Source organism: Schistocerca serialis, chromosome 2 (genome assembly GCF_023864345.2).
Source record: "Schistocerca serialis cubense isolate TAMUIC-IGC-003099 chromosome 2, iqSchSeri2.2, whole genome shotgun sequence".
NCBI classification, from domain to species: Eukaryota; Metazoa; Arthropoda; class Insecta; order Orthoptera; family Acrididae; genus Schistocerca; species Schistocerca serialis.
Window position 1 is genome coordinate 482,236,213 of NC_064639.1, and position 16,993 is coordinate 482,253,205.

Below are 16,993 nucleotides of genomic sequence, written 5' to 3' on the forward strand. Positions count from 1 at the left end.
GCTGCCTGAGCTCGTCACTTTTTTCCCACCCATGCCCTGTAATTACGCATGGTCTTTCTGCAGCAGTGGGCACACAATTCAGGGCTAAACAAAACATTTGCTGGTAGTTATGTAGCTGAAATTATGCACATCTGCCGGCAGCACAAGGTATGAATTAGCTCTGACAAAGATATATAAACAATCACTGTAACAATTGTAGTCGCTCAGATAGCTACTAATAACGAACGAAATTTATGCTACGTGAAAAGAAGTTTTAATCCTTCGAGACATTCGGCCTGAGACGCGTATAGCTGCTACTTTCATAATTTCTTGATGTTTATTTTAAAAGGAATGTTACGACAACATGAAAAAAGTGTGCTGTCTTTAATTTCTAAAGATAGTTGCCGTTGTCTTGCCAATTCTTCGTTTCGAAAGCACCAGAAACTCAATTAATTACTGAAGTACGAACGGCACTGACAAAGTGATTTATGCAGAATGAAACTGAAATTAAATATTTCTGGTAACTGGAAAAGTTAATGCTGGTAATTGACTCACATGTAGCAAAGGTAAAATCATATCAACATTACGTTTGTAAAGACTAAAATCATATTTATATTTCATGAAAGTTGGAAAAATGAGATGAAACTTTACTTGAACAGCTATTATTCAGCACCTTCCTAGTCATTAGACTCATAATAACGATTATAACAATGGCCATATTGATGAAGGGCGCACAGTCACTGTTAGAAGCGAATACAACCAAAGGATGTAATCTCTGTTAGAAATTAAACTGTCCGATTGGCGAAAATTAAAAAAAATTTGATGACAATTTTCTAGTAGAGTGCTTGAAAGATACAGAAGTACAGAATGGGATCTCGCAGTGAACGGAAACTTCATGTATGCTGATGATGCATAGCACAGACTCATGAGGTATTACGTTCTTGGGACTGGTGCCAGATATTATGCCGGATTTTAACTCTTTTCAAAGACTACAGTTAGTAATTCTCGTGATGATATGCTTCGACCATTTGTTTCATGATTCATTAGCAAGAGACAGAAATGTAGAACATTTTAGCCAAAGGAAACTGCCAACAGACAGGCGACTGACATTAAATGGTCATTATTGCAAGAAAAGAAAGAAACTTATACAACGAAATTAAATCTCTAATAAAAAAAGGAGCAAAATAAATAATAGTGGCATTATAATTAACCAAGAAATTAAACAAGGCTACCTTTCTCCAGTATTATTCAGTTTCTATTCAAATGATATAATTAGAAAAAAGGCATAAAAAAGAGTGAAGTTAGATAAGGATAATTATATAAAATGAAAAGGTGAGGAATGGCATTCCGAGGTAAATGGCCGTTACTCAGAAATAGTGACAAAAACAAAATCATCGTGCAAACAGATTATTTTTACTACATGGGGTGCGAAGTTTCTTTTATGATAAAGTTATAAAAAATAAAACAACAAAATTTCAGAGTATCTCTGGAACAATGAAAAGAACATTGCACGAAAAGGCAAGTAAAGGAACGCGACTGCTCCAGTGCCGCTTTATGTATCTGAGACTTCGACGGCAAACAAGGAAGAACTAAATCGAATCAGATGTGAAGTTCATCAGATCAATTAATGGATGTAAACTATAAGATGAAATAAGAAACAAATAATATCGGAAATAAGCTTAAAATATTTGCAGTGACACAAAAAATATACATATGAGCAGAAATGGAAGCAACATGTAAACAGAATACAAGGCAGATGTCCTAAAAAGTTAGCAACATATTCTGAAAGAGGGAAGGAATGGAATTAACTCGCTGAAGCTCAAAAAGGTACCTCAAATCTAATTCTTAAAAGCAGACGATAACACCATGACAAAGACTTTGTCTGCAAGAAACAATAGAGACACTACTAGCCATTAAATTTGCTACACCACGAAGATGACGTGCTACAGACGTGAAATTTAACCGACAGGAAGAAGATGCTGGGATATGCAAATGATTAGCTTTTCAGAGCATTCACACAAGGTTGGCGCCGGTGGCGACACCTACAACGTGCTGACATGAGGAAAGTTTCCAACCGATTTCTCATACACAAACAGCAGTTGACCGGCGTTACCTGGTGAAACGTTGTTCTGAGGCCTCGTGTAAGGAGGAGAAATGCGTACCATCACGTTTCCGACTTTGATATAGATCTGATTGTAGCCTATCGCGATTGCGGCTTGTCGTATCGCGACATTGCTGCTCGCGTTGTTCGAGATCCAATGACTGTTAGCAGAATATGGAATCGGTGGATTCAGGAGCGTAATAGGGAACGCCGTGCTGGATCCCAACGGCCTCGTATCACTAGCAGTCGAGATGACAGGCATCTTATCCGCATGGCTGTAACGGTTCGTGCAGCAACGTCTCGATCCCTGAGTCAACAGATGGGGACGTTTGCAAGACAACAACCATCTGCACGAACAGTTCGACGACGTTTGCAGCAGCATGGACCATCTGCTCGGAGGCCATGACTGTGGTTATCCTTGACGCTGCATCACAGACAGGGGCGCCTGCTTTGGTGTACTCAACGACGAACCTGGGTGCACGAATGGGAAAACGTCATTTTTTCGGATGATCATGATGGTCGCATCCGTGTTTGGCGACATCGCGGTGAACGCACATTGTAAGCGTGTATTCGTCATCGCCAACCTGGCGTATCACCCGGCGTGGTGGTATGGGGTGCCATTGTTTACACGTCTCGGTCACCTCTTGTTCGCATTAACGGCGCTTTGAACAGTGGGCGTTACATTTCAGATGTATTACGTCCCGGGGCCCTACCCTTCATTCGATCCCTGCGAAACCCTACATTTCAGCAGGATAATGCAGGACCGCATGTTGCAGGTCCTGTACGTGCTTTTCTGGATACAGAAAATGTTCGACTGCTGCCCTGGCCAGCACATTCTCCAGATCTCTCACAATTTGAAAAGTCTGGTCAATGATGGCCGAGCAACTGGCTCGTCACAATACGCCAGTCCCTACTCGTGATGAACTGTGGTATCATGTTGAAGGTACATGGGCAGCAGTACCTGTACACTCAATGCCCAGGCGTATCAAGGCCGTTATTACTGCCAGAGGTGGTTGTTCTGGGTACTGATTTCTGAGGATCTATGCTCCCAAATTGCGTGAAAATGTAATGACATGTCAGTTCCAGTATAATATATTTGTCCAATGAATACCCCTTCATCAGCTGCATTTCTTCTTGGTGTAGCAATTTTAATGACCAGTAGTGTAAAATACTCTATCTCACTCAAGATGCCGAAACAGCCATACTTGGGATCTCATGATCGTGACTTCACATCAGGTTATGCATGTGTAATTTACAAGGACGCTGGACACAGATCGTCGTACAGAAAGAGCAAGCCTTCGACCTCCACGTTCTGAGATGGGAGGTGACGTTCAACACCTTCTCATCTACTCGTCACTTCACCATGCTTAAACCACTTCCCATAGACGTTGACGACAGTATCGCGTAAAAGCCGACACGCTTCACCGTTTCCGAAACGCTCGTCACTCACCGCTAGGTATAGGGCCGTAACAATATACACTTTGTCAGTGGACATCACAACTTGCGGCCCGTCTCGTTGCTAGAATGACTTTCAATTCATGTCTTCTCCGCCGATATGCTTTCCTTTGTACGTCACGTGGCCGCACCTCTATTCGTGGCATTCAATCTTGCGATCGGCAGTCAATGTAACATTTTGGGTTTTCAGTAGAACAGTGTTTCAGGATGCAAAATCAAGCTGCAGGCTTAGTGCTGCCATTATCATTTCGTTTTCTCTAGTTAGCCCATCGAAAGGCGCTTTCACTCACAGTCTTTACAGTATGTCGTTAGTGGAAGAATGTATTTGCATCATTTCGTTAGAAATGTTCCCATTAGTATGTCAGAGGAAATACGATTATACGATTCATATGAATGTGGCGTCAATTATTCACAAAAAAAAACCTGATGAAAATAATATTGTATCACATTAGTAATAGTAGCCAATAGGATGAAACTGATATTCATTGCGACAAAAGATTAAAAGAAGGGTGATGGCAACTGTGGGGTGTTTCCACTCAAACAGGGAGAGCTCCGCCAGACAAATTGATCGTTGCATTATTCAGTAGCTGTTAGTACCTTCACATCCGTTAATTAAGGTTTTGAAAATACAAATCAGTAGGTGCTTTGTTCACGAAACCGGTTTATCAATTGCTTCGTGGCTATGCAACAGAAAACGCTTTCTTCCGGAAGTCGTGAGCGCTGGTTCGGTGGAGCATACTGACAATATTGCAGTCGGCAATGAGTCCACGTATAAAGTTTTCTTTGTGTTACGTGTTACACCCTACATGAACTGACTTTATCCACAGCAAGTCGCCTGGTATACTCCAGTTACACGTTGCAGTCTCTCGCTGTATGGCGTTCCCAACGGGCTATGATGGGTTAACTTTGCTAAATATTTTAGAACCCAGTGAGAACAACGGAGGGGACGAACGCCCAGTGTCAGCTCCGCGATGCGCGCTGCCCTAGAGGCACCAGCACTCAATGCGAAGTGCGCCATGGTCGCCACGTTTCGTGGAGTTGCGCTGGCGAAATTTGCAACTGCCACAAAACACACCCGAAAGCGTACAGTGTATCTTTTGTAAGTATTTGTGAAAAATGCAACTATTTCGAAGTTAAAATTGATTGAGAACGCGTAAAGCGCTTTTTAAAAGAAAAATGCTCTCTCGTGTTAAAAGGGATAACATAGGAATTAATGTTTTTCACTGTTCTCAACGATAGCTAGATAACAATAAAAATGGCTGCGTTGTCCCACAGTACCTTTTGAGCCGTCAGTTGACTAACGAGCCAGCTCACCATTAGAGCTAATACATAGGCTTACCGACAGTCATTCTCCCCACGCCAAGCAAGGAGGAATCAGTTAGTCGTACCAGAAATATCATCCATCACGCACCGTCAGGTGGCTTGCGAATTGTTGATGCAGATGATCTTACTGCCAATGACCACACAGTGCCTGGAAAGCAAGCTCAGACCTACGTTGACAATCAAAAACGCAGTAGCGAGCAAACGCTAGGATTACAAATAATATGAGCTTAAATCAATGCCAACAAGTAAAGCCAAAACTGTCTTAAATGATAACACGAAATGTCACAGATCTCTAAGAATGTAGCCAATGGCCTTGCCACAGTGGTAACACCGGTTCCCGTCAGATCATCGAAGTTAAGCGCTGTCGGCCTGGGCTAGCACTTGGATGGGTAACCATATGGTCTTCTGAGCGCTGTTGGCGAGCGGGGTGTACTCAGACCTTGTGAGGCAAACTGAGGAGCTATTGATTGAGAAGTAGCGGCTCCAGTCTCGTAAACCGACATACAGCTGGGATAGCAGTGTGCTGACCATATGCCCCTCCATATCCGCTTCCAATGACGCCTGTGGCCCGAGGATGACATGGCGGCCGGTCGGTACCGTTGGGCTTTCCAAAGCCTGTTCGGACAGAGTCTAATAGTGTAACTCCAGAAAGTAAGATGACAGTTTCACTCGATACAGGATACATAAATTTCAGTAACGATGTGGTAGCTGTTGATAGCACTAGATCTGTTTCCTGTAGTGGACCAACGGTCATATCCTTGTGACGTCTTTGCCCCGAACTCTGGCGTAGCATCAGCCGAAGTGACTGTAGACAAATAATACCGCCGCCATCCCCGAACCTGTTACCATATGGCTGGAGTGTCGCAACACTGGGTCTATCTCCGCTTCAACAGCCACGTTGGTGTGGTAATGAACGGTGAATTGAGTCTAAGCTTGCAGTCTAAGGCGCTGTAGATCAACTTCTTTACGGTGCCTACGTCCAATCTGGATGTAAGTTCAACTATGGGTGGGTAAAGGAGTCGGGCATCCCTGCCAATGCCTCAGTGTCAATAGGCGGCTTGGTAATGACATCAGGGGCTTATTCTTCCCTTCCAGCGGAGATGGGATAGCTGGTGACAGCAGTAAAAACCGCATAGTTTCCTCACAGTCTTTTGTCTACGGCGGTCCGTGCATACGGGGGGGGGGGGGTGGCGGGGGGGGGGGGGGGTGAGGACTCAGTCGGGGGTCTTTCGCTGGGATTGGAAGCAGCAGTGAGGCCATAGCCCAGCTGGGAGGCATATCCAGCAGTAAAGACCGTCTCAGATAATTAACTCGGTCCTGATGTCATCTTGGGGACAAGGCGGCATGCAGTTGTGCCTGCCAGAGTTGAGTATGACGTCGCACAGAGACTTCCCCTTGAGTGCATCTCTGATGGTGGACATTCGTATGAGCCCACACTAAAGGTTCCATGCAATAGTATGAGTATGTCTTACTGACTCAGGCGCTGTAGATCAATGAGGTTAAGGTGGCTACGCCCATGCTGAGTGTGGGTTCAACTATGATTCGGTACAGCAGTGAAAGTACACGAAACGAAAAAGTATAGTAGTGCTTCCTCAGAGATCACTTTCATTTTGTTTATTTGCGTCTTGAAAGTACAGGATGGAAAGGAGCGGTGGCCAATGTTTAATGCCGTTCCTTTGGCAAAAGCATTTGAAGTCGCCTTATGTGAGAGGCACGCCAATGTCGACGAGGTGGTTTGTGACGCTGCGGCTATTTTAATATTGCACGGATGAAACTAAAGTTGCTTAGCCTTTGAGAATGGATACCGTACAACGCAGCGAAATATGGGAAAACTGTGACGTCACCGAACTTCAGTGCATCACCGACACTGTCAGCTTGGATTGAGCGTTGAATTATTAACAGGCTCAGATTTTTGCGACATATGACTCTAGTGACTTTTATTGAAGGCTGAACACTCTTATGTTATACTGTCCTTTTTATTCTCACTTGAACAAAAATTTAAAACCAAATTAAAGTTGTGCTGGTTTCAGCTTTAAAGAGTTAATAAAATTCAGAAGGAAATAATATTACCTTTCAATGTATGAATAAGTACAGTTTTTAACATCTGGACTTTTTTTATTTTCCATTCTCCGTTGATGCCTAATCCTGCTTTTCTTCCCTTTCTTCCTAACGTTGCTGCCTCCAGTCTATGCGTCTCTGTGACAGTCATTAAAAAAACTGGCAATTTCGCCGGAGAGGGCGCGAAGGGACCCATTTACTGTATCATGTTAATTTTTGCTTATAAACAAGATAAATACGACAAAAGTGACGTCAAGAGACGGATCTGTTATTTATTTGAACCTCGTCTCTTATATATTGTTTCACCAACCATAGAAGATTTCTAACTCCTTCGACGCAGTAGATACAATGGCTATCGCAGTAGAGGTACTGTAGCGTTGTCACAGCCTCAAAACGTGTGTCCGCACTACAAATTCTTGGGGTCATAGTAAAAATTCTTGCACACATTGTTGCATATCTTTGTTTATGTTTATATTTCTTTTTCTATAGCATTACCATAAATTTCTTGAACCTTAAATTAACGTTTAATTTGACGGATAACATCATTATCTTCTTATTAAAGTCCCTCTAGGCATTAAGGACCTTGGCTGGAAAAAACCGACGTTGTTTATGACGGTTGCGTAAATTTATTTTCTTATTTACTTTTCTGTTTTATTGCTTTGTGTATTACATAGAATGTTCACTGCTAAAAGAAAATGATTCCTCCAATGTATAACCAGCACCAAGGCTCGTAAATTAAGATAATACAATACTTATATAAGCAGCAGTCAAATACAAACGAGACAAATGGAAAAACATTTAGTAAACCATTCATAATTTCAAAAGTAATCACCATAATTGTTTCTACATTTATTCCATTGTGAGACAAGGCTGCCGGTGCCTTCATGGAAAAACGTTTGCTATTGCGAATGGAAACAATATTGTACTGAGGCGTGTACGTCTTCGTTCGAAGCAAATGTACAGCCACGGATGTCTTTCTTCAGGCTCGAAAAATATGGACATCGCATGAGGAGGGATCGGGACTGTAGTGAGGATATGTAACGGCTTCCCAGCAAAACTTGAGTAGTGTACTCGAATCACCCTTGGCCCACATCTTGCCAAGGTTGTTTCAAACAACGCTGCAGAAGTTTCACTGGGAACTCACTCCCCACTCCCCCCCCCCCCCCCCCCCAATGAGATTTTATATTTTTGAGCTCTGAAGAAAGACATCTGTTTCGGACCAAGATGTGCACGCTTGGGTACAACCAGGTTCCGTTGGCAACGGCAAACATTTCTCCATGAAAGCATACACCGTCTTGTCTCACACTGGAACGAATGTGGTAACAGCCCGACGATTACTTTTGAAACAATAAACAGGTTATTTACTTTTTTCCAATGTATCGTTTTCATTTGACTGCCCCGTATAAATGTAATCGTGTCAAAATAGTCAACAGTCATAATTGTAGTTTATGTCGCAGAACGCCAAATGGGAAGCTGACGCATGTTTATCTTTGTTTTGTTGCCAGTCGGCCGCAGTGGTAGAGCGGTTCTAGGCGCTTCAGTCTGGAACCGCGCGTTCGCTACGGTCTCAGGTTCGAATCCTGCCTCGGACATGGATGTGTGATGTCCTTAGGTTAGTTAGGTTTAACTACTTCTAACTTCTAGGGGACTGATGACCTCAGATATCAAGTTCCATAGCGCTCAGAGCCATTTTGAACCATTTTTTTGTTGCCATCTTTCGGAATTGTCCTGCAATTTGGAATTCGTTTTCAGTGCTTTCCTATACCATTCATTCGATGACGATGAAACTTCTGTGGATCTTAGAACACCCTACCACCCACAGCGGTGTGGGTGGAGAGTGGATAATAGAGGAGCTTGACTCAGGAATATTTGGAGCAAATTAAAAAAAAATTCTCTATAAAGCACATGTTGTGGGCGAAATATACTCCAAAACTCTTGGATGTTGGGGTGAGTTTGAGAAGACTTGATGTGTAAAGAAAGTTCAATAACTAACGACATCACTATCAAATCTGTATTTTTCGATGTCGGTACACTGACTGGTAGAAGTCAAAGTGATTTGTAATTACTAAAGTTGTGGTAGGGTTATGGGTTGCGGGTGGGGTGCGGGTGGGGGGGGGGGATGTATTGTAAGGACAGTAACTTACAGCCATCTCTCCCTAACGCTTGAAGGATCAACCAAGTATGGCATAAGCTTAACTCATCGCTTATATAAAAACGCTGTGGTACTAAGATATCGCCATCCAAGTAAAATTCAGCCATGTCTGAATGGCATCAGACCACATGAAACAAGGTTATATACAGACATAGTTGTATCTCAGCAGTACCAACAAAACCAGTGTCATACATTTACCTGTATTGCGAGAACGCCCATTTAAGTGCTTCCCCATGGTAATACTACACGACTGAACACCATTTTGGCGCTTCTTGATGTATGAACACCTGACAGATCATTTCACTTATAGTCTGAATGAGTTAAGCAGAAATCATATTGCCATTACACACCAGTAATTAAGGAATTTCTGGAAAAGTCAGCTCACAGTAGCCTATCGGGAAACCGAATTGGCCTCCACAAGTTGAATACTTCACCGCATTGGAGGAATCCTCATTAATTAGAATATTTGTATCACTGCGGCACGTCCTCGCCTGTTAGGCAACGAAACAATGCACATTTGAGAGCTACCGACTACCAGAGTTACGCATTCTCCAGTTCTAACTATTGAAAATTCGAGCTTTCTGCTCCAAAAAATATGAATAGATGACGCAGTTCAGCGCTCTCTTAGCAAGGAATGAACACGCAAATTGTGTTTGTGTTTCTACCATCGCAATTATGTAAGGTACCGCGACGGTGTCCAATTCCGGAGTGAAAAAAGCGCTGACAACAGCTGAATGCCAGAAATTATACGTCTCTGTGAACGGAAAATGGGAAAGTTGTGACACTGATGAAAGTTCGAAACTCTCATAGTTTCGCGCAAATTTGACTGAAGCAAAACTATTTCTCATTTGACAACCAGTTGTACTCAAACTGGATGTCCGTCCCATGGGGTCATAAGTCAGTGGACTGCTTCCTCAAACATATGAAAACAAAGTATTTGAAACGATAGTAAGACCCAAACAATACAGGATACTATATTGATATGGCTATGTAGATGACATCAAATGCCTTCTAAATGAAACAGCTGGTCGTATCCAACAACCACAATGATATGAGCACAGTTCACCCAAAAAAATTCACTAAAGAAACGGAAAATGGCAAAAAAATTGAAGTTCCTCGACTTCACAGTATACAGCCACGACAACCAACTGCAGTTCTTCATGTACAGGTAAGTCACTAACACATGCACTGCCATACACAAATACTTTAATCACCCAGTTGCGTACAAACGAGCCAGTTTCAAATTTATGCAGCACAGACTGAACAAAATTGCACTCAGCGAAGAAATTACAAAAATAAATCACAGATAATCAAACAAATGGCTATAGAAGTTGGATATGACACAAATATTATAGAGAAACTGAACCACAAAATTAATACAAAAATAAAGAGGACACCCAGCACATAAAAGCAAACAACCTGTCACCCACTTACAAACACAGAGATTCAGAGCACACACACAAGACGCTATTAACAAGAAACACTCATAACAGCAAACACAGACACGTAGAACATAAACATATAGAACACAGACACACAGAACAAAGACACATGCACACACGGACAAGAAACATCCGTAACAACAAGCAAATAGTGCACCGTCACTTACACATCCCATAGAATAGGCAACATACTCAAAAAACAAGGGCTAAAATAGCCTACAGAGAAAATTAAGGGCAACCAAGCACAGACCAACTCAAAACATTTGGAATTTACCAACTGGCATGCTACGACAGCAAATCAAATCGTATAGGACAGACAACGAGAAACTTTAATATCAGATACATACAACACAGAAGAGCATTAAAAAGTTACAGCTGCCATTCTACATTTGCTAAACGCCTTATGGACATGAAACACAAACCAACAAACATCAACACTGACTTGAAAATTCTCAAATACAGCAATAGCCCCAACAGAAACTGATAATTGAAGAATAGCTCTCAGATCCAAAAGCCATAGTTGCAGAAAAACAATAAATGAACACACAGTTCTTTGGAGAGGAACTTTGTACCCTGCCTTCAAAGAACTATCAGATAAAACAACTCATAAACACTCAAAATCCCACCGCCTCCTCCTCTCTCTCACTCTCACTCTCTCACTCTCTCACACTCCCACACTCTCACACTCTCACACTCTCTCTCTCTCTCTCTCTCACTCTCTCTTTCTCTCTCTCTCTCTCTCTCTCTCTCTCTCTCTCTCTCTCTCTCTCACACACACACACACACACACACACACACACACACACTCTTCCAAACAGATTTACTTAATATCAGGCATAACCATAACTTTCCCAGTCGTAGAAGTTCGTGAAGATGACAAACTATGAAAGAAAACAACTGTAACAAAAAACATAAATATCCAGGGAACCACAGAATGTGATAACAAAGAGTGCAAAACTTTGTTTTTCACATTTGTAAATACTGCCTTAAAGACTAGAATTTGTATGTAGACAAGTAGCAGCATTTTCCTGCTTTACAGAAAGATAATAAAAGCCACTGATGATGTTGAAACTTCAGCGAAACATGTCTGGGAAATAAAAGAAAAGTTAAATTGTTTTTTGCTTAAGAAGCACTCTTTCCAGAAAGATAAATCTAAAAATAACCTTGTTAAACTGTCCTCTACGTTATTTTGTTTGTTGCTACAGCACACATCAACAGAATTTCGCTCTAAGCAGTGTTTTGAATCTTCAGAATCCATATCAAACACCGTTCATTAATTTAAGACAACTTACAAATACCTATAAGTGTCCCAGAGTATAGCCAATCATCATACTCGTATCCATTACGTTTCCTTATTCCGCCGTAGCAAGCCCAAGGTAACGTCTATGTGATTGATATAATAAATGTTGCTGAAATTTGATGTGTTCATTATTGATTGCACGTAGTATGTAGATTTCTCTATTGTAATTGCGATTTCTGCATGCAGCGGAGGTAATGCATACTTGTTAATTTCCATGACAGCTAATATCCCCGCCCCCCAATACCATTCGCTTCTTCTGACGCCGGCGATCTGCTAATTCGGACGACACTAATAAGTTAGTGAATACACTCCTGGAAATGGAAAAAAGAACACATTGACACCGGTGTGTCAGACCCACCATACTTGCTCCGGACACTGCGAGAGGGCTGTACAAGCAATGATCACACGCACGGCACAGCGGACACACCAGGAACCGCGGTGTTGGCCGTCGAATGGCGCTAGCTGCGCAGCATTTGTGCACCGCCGCCGTCAGTGTCAGCCAGTTTGCCGTACTAGTGCCGACATTGTGCATGCTCTGTTGCCTGTGTCTATGTGCCTGTGGTTCTGTCAGTGTGATCATGTGATGTATCTGACCCCAGGAATGTGTCAATAAAGTTTCCCCTTCCTGGGACAATGAATTCACGGTGTTCTTATTTCAATTTCCAGGAGTGTATTTGGTATCGTTAGGCACTAATATCAGTGATATAGGATTGTCTAAATCTGAAACAAGAATAAAAATTTCTCTATGTATTGCAAATGCCATGACCTCTTGTCGCAGACTATATTCTTCATATATTTGTGGAGTCGTTTTCATTCCCGATTTGTGCAAGTCCTAATAGTTAAACACAAAGCAACCGCAGACAGGAGGCGCGTACCTCATATAAATCTATCAATTTGCATGGTGGGATGCTCAAGTTCTTCCTTACAAACATAACAAGCAAGTTATGGCTGAAGACGCTTCAAAATGGCTTTGAAAATCTCTAGCTGAATTCATAAATAGAAACAAAGGCGAATTTTTGCAATAGTGGGGTATACATTTACTATTATTTCTGCTTCAGCTCAGTTTCCTCAAAATAAAGAAAAAAATGTGAACATCAGTGTGACGTAAATAATGTTTTGACGTCATTCGATAACCTTTGGCAAAATTTAACAATGAAAAAGATACAAAAGAACAACGCAATTGCGTACTTTTGGATACATATTTAAATATTTGAACAATGTTTAGAATAATTACATTATTCCGAAATGAGAAATAAATCTCAGGTGGCACCTTGTTACCACACATTCGCAGTTATCTTCCAGGTAGCTCATTTCCGAACGAATGATTACTGTAACGTGATTGCTTCAGTTTTGCTTTGTTTCTTAGTTACTATCGAAAGAACACTACTCTTGTTAAACATTGTACTGACACAGCTGACAAATCATTCCATAATTAGGAAAAGTGGAATAAAAAGATTCATGTGGTTAATATGTGATGGATTCCAGCATATTTCACGATAGGTGAAGTTGTTCAGTATGCACTGCTGAATGTCTGTTGTGACTGATTAACAGACTCGACCATTTTTATAGGATGCATTTCCGTTGTTTTTATCCTCCAGATTTTTATTTTTTGGGGTATCTAGAAATTATCGTATCCAACGACAATCCTAAAGGCAGAGAATCCTGGTAGGCTTGTCGTGAAACCTGCAGAAACATGTGAAAGAGTTCTTTAGCTGCCAAAATCTATCACCGAAGGGGTCATGCGCGTGGAGAACTGCATCGCTGTGATCAATTCTTATGAGCTATCAACTGCAGAGATACTAAGTGCAAATGTGCAACTGTCAGATATTATAGCAGTATCAACTTATAAACGATGCCTTTCTGCGCAGTGTGCCATGCTGTCTTGGTGGGACCAAGTAACGTCGATTTTTGTCCAAATATATGTAACAATCGTACTCAACTGCAAACATTGTCCCAGCAGCCTACTAACAGTTTTGAGAGATGTAGATCGTTATTTCATAGAATGACTCAGGCCTACAAAATTGCTCAGTGACACTTCAAAATTATTCCGAAATTAGAAAATGATAAAGCTCGATAATTCAATAACGTCTCTGTGCGAAAATTATCATTAAAACGATGTCTGCTCTCACTGAAAGAGTTCTCAGCATCAGTTTATACTGATTGAAATACTCCTTCCCTCGACCCTCCATTCCTCTCTCTCGCCTCGCTCCCAGAGGGAGACCTTCTGAGCTTCGTTTATGCGAGTTTACTTGGTCTGAACTGGATCGGCCTCTCTACTCGCGCTGCAGCCGTTCTTATCTGACGCTCTCCAGCGACGATGGAATTGATTTTGTCTCAAAAGAAAGCTAGTGGCTGACTTATTTGCATTGTGCCTTTCCCCTTCCTTGTTCAAGTGATGCAGAATAATTGGAAGACCTTTGAGCAGATTGGAAAGATTAAGGAGAAAAGTCTTGTGATCGAACGGATGTGCAAGATTTCGAGTCTTTCTCTTGTAGTAGCTGTAATGGAGTCCCAGAGCTACCAGTTTCGGAGGGAGACCACACAAAATAAGGTATAGACGAAGAAGAGCACAGTAGACGTATACTAACTACTACAGATATAACGATATACTGCAGAGACAGTCTATGCAAATGAACCTATGGAGGAGGGCCGGCCGGCCGGGGTGGCCGAGCGGTTCTAGGCGCTACAGTCTGGAACCGCCCGACCGCTACGGTCGCAGGTTCGAATCCTGCCTCGGGCATGGATGTGTCTGATGTCCTTAGGTTAGTTAGGTTAAGTAGTTCTAAGTTCTAGGGGACTGATGAACTCAGACGTTAAGTCCCATAGTGCTCAGAGCCATTTGAACCATTTGAGGAGGGCCGAATTAGGACATCATATGTCAACAATTAGAAATGCCGCATTATACCCAACGGAGATAGTAACATTGGACAAGGGTGCCTGGAGTGGGTAACAGTATACCAAAACTGAAGCAAACACGTTAAGGTAATCATTCGTTCGCAAATGAGCTACCTGCAAGACGACTGCGAATGTGTGGTAACAAGGTGCCACAAACCTAATGATACTGTCCCAATTATTAAAAATGTATTTGAGGTATAAACTGTTACGTTAGGTTCCCATATACATGGCATCTTCATCGGGGAATGTGGCAAACTATGATGCAGTACCAGTACATTTTGTTACTAGTGTAAAACAAAATTGAACGAGACGCTGTAGCCCAGGTTGGGTAGGACGAACAACTCAAAAATGTCTCTAAGCATTAGGGGACTAAACATCTGAGGTCATCAGTCCCCTAGACTTACAACTAAATAAACCTAACTAGCCTAAGGACATCACACACATCCATGCCCGAGGCAGGATTCGAACCTGCGACCGTAGCGGTCGTGCGGCTCCTGACTGTAGCGCCTAGAACCGCTCGGCCACTCAGGCCGGCGAAGACTTTTCCAGCGCGGAAGAATGACCACATAGATTTGTGTGTTTCTCTGCGTGCGAAGAGAGAATGGTTAATAATGGACAGCGGTATGCTAGTGAGATAGAGGAGGTGTTTCCAGGCTAAAGAGCAACTGTTGAACGTAACATCTTAACAGAGATACACGATACATGTTACGTATCGTGTATCTCTGTTAAGATGTTTTCCTCAAATCAAAGATTCGCAAGTCTTAGGACGAATTCTATCATTGGCCAATTCAGTAGTTTCTTTGGCCGTCCAATTCTCTGGCAGGCGCACGAAAAGTAAAAACTTGTTTTCTGAAAACCTTTTTTGTTTGGAACTTAAGAAAGAAGACTCGCTCAGCTTCCCAACAACCTTGAATCATTTATATTTTGTGTACCACCTGTCCCGGGTCTGCTGCCTTACCCTGCACCGCTTGCCGTTTCAGAGTAGGATGCGTCGGAAATGCTCAGATGAAATTCTCTTTAGCATAACGTTTGGAGAGGGGCTGGACTATAAACGTGACGATTTTGTGGAAACTGGAGGAAAGAAAGACAGCTACAGAATATGGGAAGAGATTGTAAAATCAGTGCCGGCCGCTGTGGCCGAGCGGTTCTAGGCACTTCAGTCCGGAACCGCGCTGCTGCTACGGTCGCAGGTTCGAATCATGCCTCGGGCATGGATGTGTGTGATGTCCTTACCTTAGTTAGTAGTTCTAAGTCTAGTGGACTGATGACCTCTGATGTTAAGTTCCACAGTGCTTACAGCCATTTGAACCTTTTTTTGGTTTAAACTCAGTGTCGCTCAATGTAGCTATCAAAATTTAATATTTTTCCGTGACTTTCAAAACTTTGAATGTTTTAAATGGGGGTATGCGATAATGATATCTTCAAAGAATCACTGAAGCGTCGACGAGTCGAAGAAAATTTTCAGGATGAAACATAAACGTCATATGACTATTGCTGCGCTTGAAAAGTATTTTCTTAAAAACTTTACTTTAGATAAAAGTTTTGTAATCCATTTTATTACTAAAAATTCGTACATAAATTTTTTAGTCATTTGGTTCGAAAACGACTGTAAAGAAACACCCTGCCACGGTGTAAATTTTAGTTGATAAAGAGGCGATTTGTAACAATTTTAATGTTGTTCGATGCATTCGGAGAGACGTCCACACTAAGTCGTCAATTCTATTAGTTGTTCTGGGCATGTGTAATAGACGCAGCACGGCAATAAGTTTCTTTGACTTTAAGTAAATCGAAAAACAGATTTTGTTAAACAGGACAGTGGCTGTCAAATACTGAGGTATTACAGGAGACCCAAACAATGCGTAGAAGGGGCATTACAGAGCTTAGAACAAGACAGCATTCCGATAATACAGTAAACAAAAAACAGGTAAATCATTCTATTGAAGTTTTTGACTATCCAAATCTATGATTTAAAAATCACAGCTCTCTTCATTAACTTTTTTCAGAAATTTCTTCTTCAAATGAAGGCCTTTGTTCGATAGTAGTTTGGTCTGCCCTTTTAGCCAGTCCTAGTCTGCTTTTGATGCCCTCATTGCTCCGTCCATCACTGGTTATTTTGTTGTCTAGGTAGCAGAAGTCCTTAACTTAATCTACTTCGTGACTATCAATACTCGTTAAGCTTCTTGCTGATCTCATTTCTGCTGCTTCTCATTACTTTCGTCTTCCTTCGATTTACTCTCAGTCCATATTCTCTACTTATTAGAATGTCCGTTTCATTGAACAGATCATGT

The 16,993-nt window shown here is 41.8% G+C and overlaps 1 protein-coding gene and 1 pseudogene across 2 annotated transcripts in view; both read left to right on the forward strand.

Moving 5' to 3' along the window:
• LOC126455609 (uncharacterized) overlaps positions 1-16,993 on the forward strand; it is a 758,971-nt gene that overhangs the window by 95,664 nt on the left and 646,314 nt on the right. The window lies entirely within an intron of this gene.
• Positions 5,162-5,279, forward strand: LOC126458844 (5S ribosomal RNA; annotated as a pseudogene).